The following is a 9,763-nucleotide window of genomic DNA, read 5'->3' as shown; positions in this document are numbered from 1 at the left end:
AGTCAAGTGATGAGTCAGCATGGGACATAGGTTTCAGTATAACAAACTCGTTTTTTGAGTGTATCAAATGATCCATCCAGAGGGCAAATGATATTACTGGTGAGAGGAGATAAGAAAAGGTCATATAAAATGAAACAGTATATTAAGTTGATTGAGCTTGTTTAAGGAAGACAAAACTGGTTTCCCTTCAAGGCTCAGTCAAATGCTTCCTGGACCAGTGTAAACATTACGGTGTTGACACTTGTAAAGAAGTTTCTTCCACCAAGTCACCTTAATCTGTCCTGACCCCCATCCTAACTGTTAATACCTTGCTAATTAATTTGAATACAGCTCTGAAATAATGGATTATGTGAATACAGACATTGCCATGTGTAAAATGGAAAAGCAAGATTTTTGCTTCTAGAACAACACCACCTTTAAATGTTTAATTTTTATTAAAAAGCCCAACTGCAGACTTTTGGATTAAAAAGATGAGATGATGGGGTTCCTTCTGTTCTGTTACTGTTATTATTTTGAGTTGTGGGCAGGCTTGATAGTGTTCTTGAGCTGAGGAAAACATGTTAATGCTTAATTTGAATACATTTTTTCATTGCAAATACATGTGACTGTAATTGTGAATAGAGGCAGACCTGATTGTAACTATGTGATCTATCTGAAACAGAGAGCTGAAAAATGGTCTCTCAAGTGTAAGCCACACAGCTCTCAAAAATGGGCTGCAAGGTTCATGAGTTTTGTACCAGGACTTGTGAATTTCCTTTGTGGGCACTAGTTGTAACTGTATTAGTAAAAGATAAAAATTATTCCAGACTCTGGACAGTATGGTGGAAACTAAAGCAACAGTAAAATTATTTACATTGGGAAGATTAATACCACACCCACAAAGATCACATCTGTTGCAATGCTGGTGGTTTCTACAAATATACAATTTCTAATAGGCCAGAGAAGACACTTGTTTGAGGGTTTGCTCAACAAAGGGAAGGTTTTCTGCATGATGTTGTCTCCCTCATCCCACTTCTCCTGCCACTGTTTTTGCCTGTTCTTTCCTGTCCTTGTGTGCCATTCATGGCATGCAGGGTTTGTTGTTTGGTTGTTTGTTTTGTGGTTTGTTGGTGTATGTTTGGGGTTTTTTTTGCCAGATGGAAGAGTTTATTATTGTAAAATCAGAATGTTGGTGGGTATGTCTGACTTTCCACATGTGTAGTGAACTATGGAACTGAGACCTTGAGGAACCCTTCTGTTTACACTAACGCTTGCATTCCTATAGCAGCACGGAACTGTGGTAATATCTGATCAGGTGCATTGTGAGCCTCTGAAGGATGTTCTGTGCCTGAATGCAGAAGTAACTGATCTCCTTTCGAACAATTGTAAGGCTCAATTAGGGTGTTTCAGAGCTAAATTGCTATAGGTTGGTGGCAAAACTTCATGACTTCAGAAGTCACTGAGGCATTTAAACTCTGTGCCTTTAGCTCTGTCCTTAAGCTGTTGGCCAGACAGTAGTAGGCTCAAACTTCTTTAAAGGGCATAACAGAACCATCCTTTTCTACTGTAGATTATAGCAACTCTATTCTTGTTTATTCTACTTCATTTCTATGAGACCATAAGCTTATTTTATTCACAAGGAATTCTGGAAACACTTTTTAGTGGAAGGAGTCTCTTATCAGTGGCTAGTTGGTATGTTTATGTTAAACATTAAGTCCTTATGCCCTTTGTGTTCTTTTTCCTGCTTAAATACTTATGTTGTAGAGGAATGAAACATATTTAAAATATTTGAAATTGATCACGGAGGATGTTGAGATAACATTAAAGGTAATTAAGATTTATGGTCTGAGTGTATTAGGTTCCTACTGTGCTTTCATTTTCCATATGTGTCTGCACTGCTCATGACAGACCTTCGATACCATGTGTGTGCTGTTGTTTAACTGTCACCAAGGCAAAGGTTATGCATAATACAACCAAGAGCAAGTGCCACTTCAGCAGATTCACTGTATCCAAGCTTTACTTTGGATCTTTGAATTTAACCATGTTGGAGATTCTGTAGGGAAACATTTCATTGTCCCTTGATTTGCCACTTTTTATGGCACAACTGCTCATCATTTTGTATTGTATACTTTGATTCTGTACTCCCTCATTTATGGAAAAGCTAATGTTTTATATTTAAATTACATAAAATATGCAGATACTTCAGAATACTTAATATTGAAACTTACATCAAGTAAAATGTAAAGCCCATCTCAAAACTGGGATGATTTTGCTTCAGATTAAGGAGTTTAATTGTTTTAGCAGACAATCTTATTTTGTATTCTGAAAAACAGTGTTGTCTGTTATCAAAAGAAAATTCTTGTTTCTGTATTTCCAATATTGATTTCCCTGGTATTCTCAAGTCCTAAATAAAAGCTACTTGTTACATGGAAGCAGCTTTTTACATTTCTTTTTTATCTGGAAATAATGTGCTAACAGGCAGGGAGACTAGGACATGTCATATTGCAGAGGTACACAAATGTAATTTCCTTGCTGTTCTGTGCTTCTTGCAAAAGTGATCTAGCCACAACTAGTATGTTACAAAAGACTGTATTAATATACATAAGAAAATGCAGTTAGAAAGCAGCAACTCATGCACACAGCTCCAAAAGGGCTAGTGGATTGACTTGTATCCCCTCAGCATCCCAGGTTCACAGAGAATGTCACTATTTCAGATTTGCTCTTGATGACATGCGCATCAATACCACAGCTTGTTGTATTGAAGCAAAGGAGACAAGGAGCAGTGGCCTGTCATCTGTTGTGGAACATGGCAGACTGGAGTTCACTCCCCTGCGTTCCCTGTGGTCTTTGGAACCTGAGGGAAGGTGTCCTGCCTTCTCTTGCCTGCAAGGAGCAATTGCAGGGGGGAATCCTTGTGTATCACCTGCTGTTCTAGACAGCAGCGTGGTCAGTGCAAATGAAATGGAAGAATGCAGCCTCAAAGAAATGTTGGCACAACAGATCCAAGCAAGAATTTTTTGAGTTTTCTAGATCAGGTGACATCTGGGTTAATGTTGGATGAGCAGGCATCACTTTGCCTGTGGATATTGGGTAGACAGACTTCATATCCCTGTTCCAGAACAGGGGATAAACCACTCCCAGCTCTGTGCTGGAGGCAGGTGAAACTTGTTGAACTCTTAGAAAAATAATTAATTAACCAAATCAGAACAGGTCACACCTGGTCTGAGATGATCAGTTTGGGCAAATTCAGCCCGGAGTGTTGATGTAGCTGAACTGTAAGCAGATTGGGTTTGCAGAATGTTTCAGGAAAGGTACTTCAATGAACTCTGCATGCGATAGCATTTTTTTTTTTTCAAAATTGCTTTCCTAGAAGTGGTTCCTCTGGTATAGGCAAGGTTTCCGTTGATGTTTTTTATTAGGAGTGCTGAATGCAACAATACAAGGCACAGGCAGTCTGAGATCCTTTTGAATGATGCATGTGAAGGAAACTATGTGAAACTGATACTGTTGATGAATTTGCATGGCTATCCTGTGTACCCAGCAGCCAAAGGATACTGAAGGCATTTTGTTTGGGTGAAAAGGTATCTTTCTAAATTTAACATGTATTTGCTTTATAATAGAATTGCTCTTTACCCTGACTTAAGCCTCATGAAATTGTTCTGTGGTATAAACCACATTAAGTCAGATCAGACTCACGACCAATCTAACAATTAGGTAGCTCAGCTTAGTGTTTTACTGTTTATTATTGAGTCACCTGTGTTTAGCTTAAAGGCATAGTGGAAAATGTTGATTTTATTATTCACCAGAGTTAATGTACTATGTTGAATAAATTCCTATTAATAATTAATGTCAGTTTAAGTCTTTTTACATAAGATGCATATTTCATGGCCCAAAAATTTATCACTCTGGCTGCTTTGATAGTCTTCCTCAAGCAAAGATCAGTGTATACAGTTTTGGAATAAGTTTAAAAAAAAAAAAATCAATCTCAAATTGTACCTTATTCACTGTGCAAGGCTATACATAGAAGACTGAGGAAAAATCCATGGATTATCAGTTTATATGTTGAAGCATAACACACATTGTTATCCTCTCACTTCTATTCATTAAATGGTGATGAATGTATCCAGCCATGTTTATAAGGCTAGGCTGAGAAACATACTGACTCTTTCAGGTAGTGAAGCTTCAGATTGACTGTATGCTACTTAAAAAACTTTTTACTTCCTGCTTCTCTGTTAATAACTGTACCTGTTACTATAATTATACTCTGCCTCTGCTTTCAAAAATTAGCAATGTGCTTCATCAGTTGCAATATCTTTTGTATTTTTAAAAAAAATATATAGATGTCTTCATATAGCTAATTAGTTTTACCTTTCAGTGCTCTCCTGTTTTAAAGGTTTGCAAGCATTCTCTTTGCTTCATTAGGAGTGGATCTGGTTTCGTATCTTCTGTCTTTATAAGACCCAGTGCTCATCATTCTTTAGGTGTATCAGATTCTTTCTGTATTCAGAGAACTGTTCTGCAATCAAAACTTCTTTCACTTTAGATAACATGAAGTGTAATTCTCTCCTATTAATGTCTCCTGCAGCTTTTTCTCTGATATTGGGAAGATAATCTATCTTTCTATAATAATAAAAATTATAAAGTCACTGAACCCTTTTGATTATTCATTTTGTCATGAAGGTTAACTCTCTAACTTATTGTGACAACTCCTATTCTCCACTGCTGTTTTGTGACAGGCCACCAGTGAGACACCTGGAATAATTTGTCCTTTCACATTGTTTAAAGTATTGGTTTAGATGGCCCCTAATCATCTTTATTCTTGAGGGTCAAGTATAATCTTGGCATAAGTAAAAAGGTGTTTCAATGTAAGCTGAGGTGTGGGGGGACCAAAAAAAAAACAACCCCAAAACCCACAAAAACATGCACAAACAAAACCAAACTAGTGTATGTATATTTTCTGTTGCTCTAAATTTTTATAATATGCAAGCATTTTCACTGATGTTTAATTAGCATTTCCCCAGCATTTTTCTTTTCTCTCCTTACTGACTACAGGGAACATCTGATGCATATCTTGGTTTAAAGTTCCTTTTTTATGTCTTATAATCTTATAATGCATTCTTTTCTCACTGAGACAGGGCAGAACTTCTAGTTTAATCTGGCAAGAGTTTAAAAGAGACTAATGGTGCATGAAAGCAACCCTGTTTCACCACATTAGCTTAAAGAATCCCAGATGAACTAACATGGGAACACTACAGGTTGAACAGGGGTTTGCGGGAGTTTTTGTGCATTAAAATCTATAGCAGTTTGATTTAAAGCCTGATAAGAGAAGCAGAATTTTAATGTTTTGTGATACTAATAACCAGCTGATGATTGACATGGAAGTAGTAATTCTCTGCACACCTGTATTTGCAAATTATGCTAGCTTGGCTGTCATTGGAAACAACAGATTTAAGGATGATGTAGCAATGGAGTGGTATTTGCACCAGAGACAGAGGAGGTGTGTCCCTAGAGCTGCCCAAAAAGAACAGCAACAAAAGAAAACAAGCTCTTGAGTCAGCATTTGTCATGTCCATTGTTGTTGCAGAAGCAGCTGCACATGGAAACAAGGCAAACAGAATTTGAAATGAAGAGCTGGAAAATAAATTGCCTGCAGGGATGGAGGAAACTATTGGGCCTGATTGGCAATTAACTGCTCTGCCTTTTCTGACAGCTTTGATAACAGGTGAAGGAAGTGGCAGGAGCTGCCATTTGGGCTGCTCACTTCATCCTGTGTGGTTGCTCAGGCACAGATACTCCTCTGCACACAAAGAAATACCACGATAGTGTCAACAGTAGTTTGTGTCTGTATTCATGTTGGATGTGGAATGTTTCCAGGAGACCCCAGTGAATTGTCTTTGGATACGAAAAGCCTTCCAGGTGTAGAAGGCAGGCTAGGGAGAGATTAATATTGTCAGTTTGTGTTAAGCTGAGGACTTAAAAGAGAATCGAGGGCACTTTCTCACGATAAAAACAGTTTGTGTAGCTACCCTGTCCTGGGGTGGCAGGAGGTGGTTTAGTGTAAGCATAGACTACAGAAAATCCCAAGTGTCAAATGAACACTACTGGGGTCCAGAGAAATGTGTTCTCTGTAATCAAATATATCCTTCAGCACGTAGTCATAGTTCCAGTAGAGGTGTACCTTTGGAGGCTTACTGTTAAATCTTGTCAGAATTGCGTGCGGACTGAGTCATCTTGGGTGGTGCAAGGTATTTATTAGCTTAGATAGCAGGTCCCTGTTTCCATATTGAAATTGTCTGAAATGTCTGAGTAGTTTAGGTGTCTCTGGTTGCTCAAACTAGATGGCTCATGAATGCCAGAACCATGATTGCAGCAATTCTGCCATTTGATTGACCAGCTAATTTACCCTGTAATTATATAATAGGGTGTTTAAGATTGTGTCTTTAGAGCAGATGTATTAGCTTTTTTTATCTGCTTCATTCAAGAACAGGTGTTTCTACTGTGTTGCTAAAATAATCAGTGTATTTGGAAATCAAGGGTTAGTATTTTCTCAAATAGAATATGATGGAAAATCTAAAATATGAACCATAAAAGGGGAGGGGTGAAACTGATTGCATTGCAACTTCAAACAAGTTGTTTTTTATAAAACCTGGCTTATGGTAATGGTAAATACTTAAAAACATTAACAGTATGACAGAAGTGGTGGTGTCTTTTGCACCTGCGTGCCTAAATATTTCACTTGTGCTTTGGCATGTCGTTTTTTACTGTTCCTATAGCTCAGAGGATTGTCTTCTGGGTTTTTATTGTTTTGGTTTGTTTTTTAGTTTTGGGGTTTTGTTTGTTTTGTTGCAGCTTCGGAGTCCTTTAAATTTCCTTAGTAACTGGGATTTAAATGTTTATTTTTCTCCCCCAATTTTTCCACAGTTCATTATTTCATTATTTGCAATTGCCACATCAGGCTTCCGTTCAAAGTACTTGCACTTCCAGAAACATCTGTAAGGTCATTTTTTTTTTTTCTGAATATATATTCCAAATACTTGTTTTGTTGTGTGTGTGTTTTTTTTCTTTTGAGTATGGAGACTGGTAGATGCTGCTAGTAAGCTTAGCAAAATGGATGAGTAGGATTTTAGTACTTAAATAAGATCTAGTGACATGAAGGAAAAAGACTTAACTTGCCACCCACACTCAAGGCCACATCCTGCGTGACCCACAGGAGCAGTCCCAGTGAAGACACTGAAAATACTCACCTAGGTAAAATAGACAAGCTCTCATTAAAATAACCCACTCTTTAAGAACTCTTTTTATGTAGCATCATGGAGGAAAAGTAAACTACTGCTTTAAAAGAAGCAGAAACATTTGCTGGGATGAGTCAGTTACATAAGGCACAACTTGGTTTTTCTCTCTCTTACACAGCAGTGTCAGTGGAGATAAATAAATGCTTATGCTGCAGATAGGGCCCAAATAAATATTTTTTGCTTTTGTACTTTGAGACAATAGTCACATACACCTGTGACAAAAGTTTTCTTGTATTTTCTTGAATGGTCTGGCAATACAGTTGCTATCTTAGAAGATTTTACCACATCTCATGTTATTTGTTTTCCTTAAAAGCCTGACCCCAGTTGAAGTTTGTTACATGGGAGTCTTAACTTCCAAGTCATTTTCTTTTTGCAGGGGATATCTAGCTCTGGTTTCAGATAAGCACAAACTTCAAAACATAAACCCCACAGATTCAAAAAAAAAAAAAAAAAAAAAAAAAAAAAAAGGAAAAATAGAAGTGTAAAAATGTTACTTAAAATAAAGTCATGGTATTTTATAGTATTTTGAACTAATAGGTGCTTTGTTTATCAAAAAGTAGTGTTTTGAAAAAAGTTGGTAGCTACTCATTGCTAACTTCTGAGCATTGCTTGTGTCACTATACATATAGGTTTAGCTACATATAGGATACCTCGTTCAGGATTTCTTTTAACTATAGACACCTTCCCAGCATTTTCTGCAGAGTATGTTTTTCATTACAAATAGATAAAGAATTCTTAGTGGGTATGTCATAATATGGGATATTGTCTCCCAAAGATACTTCTTTTACCAGCAGTAAAAACAGCAGCAAAAAGATTCTCATTGCCTCTTGTATTAGAAAATCAAAGGTAAGAACTTAATTTGCGTTTATGAAAATGCTGTTGAGGGAATCAGCCATCCTATTGCAGAGTGCCTAGCGATCTGAATATGTGCATAGAGTTAAGAGAGATCTCTAAAAAGCTGAGTTTTTAATTGAATAACTCTTATCTATCTAGAATATGAATATAAATGACAACAAGTATGTAATTCTGGGTTCAGCAGAAGGCAAAATGCTATGTATTATGGCATTCTTCCTCATATTTTTGGATTGGTAGGTTTGAATAAAATTAGGTCTCAATATCCTGCTCAAGTTCTGATTTCTGGCTACCTGAATCTCCACCCAGTGACATGCTCTCCAACATAGTATCCAATTATGTTGAATAACTATATTTCTTAACAATTTAATGTTTTCCCTGCTTTCTGTAGCCACACAAGACAGACAGGCTGACCCTGTGCTCTTCGCTCTCTGAGCAAGGGAGGGCAACCCATGAAAGCCATGCAAACCAACAGCTTGTGCAAGGCTTCTCGTTTCATAGGTAGGCAGGCAGAGCCAGTTTGTGATACACAAATGTTCTGTTCTACCCAGTTGCAGAATATATCAGGTTTTGACACCGTTAATACAGATGTGTGGTATCTTAGAGAAATAATGCACAGCAGTGATGTCACTGGTTATATTTCTGAAATCAGGAGACACTTAACATAGTGAGACAATGTTTCGTGTTTGTGGCTGACCACAGCTGATTCGTTTTGTATTAGAGCTGTTTTCACAGTAGAGTGGATACCAAACATATGAGCAGTATTGTGGGCACTCCTGAGGAACTCCTCCAGAACTCTGTCAGGCTTGCTGGCACGATCCCCCAGCGAACCGCAGCTGCCATGGTGCCCTGCTGCCCCTTCTCGTGTGTGCTGGTGCCCTGTGCGATTGCTTCATTTGTATTTTTTCATTGTCAGATTGGCATGGATTGAAAGGAAACTGACACAGCTAGACTGGCGAATAAATTATTTGGGGGCAGAAATAGAGATTGATAATGTTTAATTTCTTTAATTCTGAACCAAATTCTGATTTCATTATTACAGTCTTACAGCAGAGCTCCCAGGGATCCTGTTGTTGCTGGTGTTGTACAGTCACCTGGTTCTGAGGCAGTCCTTGCACAGGGAAAGTTGATAACCTAATTAGTCAGAACACACAGATGTACAGCCTTGCCCAAGGGCAATCAGCAGGTCCATGGTAAAACCAACTGTCAAAATCAGATTTCTCCTTCCAGTGTGTAGTCCAGTGGGTAATAGTACAGTTCTTTCAATTATGCATGATTTTGGGAGAGAAGCAACTGCATATAGCAGATCCAAATATAATTATTATGAGCAAATAATAACCTGGCCAGTTCAGGAATATTTTTCTTGCTCTAAAGCGAAACCACTGAACTAGAAGGGAAGACATACACAAGTACAGGACAACTTCGATGAAAATACTTACGTAAGGTGGATTTTTGCCACCTTGGCTTAAAAGCAAAGACAACACTTCTACTTTCTGGTAGGCACAGCAGCACCTGTAGCACATCATGCTCTCTACAGCCCAGTGCACTGATGGCACGTGTACAGAGAATGGCAAATGCAGGTATAAACTTGCGTGTTGCGACAATTGCACGTGACTTACGTACAAACTTGCGCTTACTAA

Source organism: Streptopelia decaocto (genome assembly GCF_964273445.1).
Source record: "Streptopelia decaocto genome assembly, chromosome: 6".
NCBI classification, from domain to species: Eukaryota; Metazoa; Chordata; class Aves; order Columbiformes; family Columbidae; genus Streptopelia; species Streptopelia decaocto.
Note: the sequence above shows the minus strand (reverse complement) of the source record.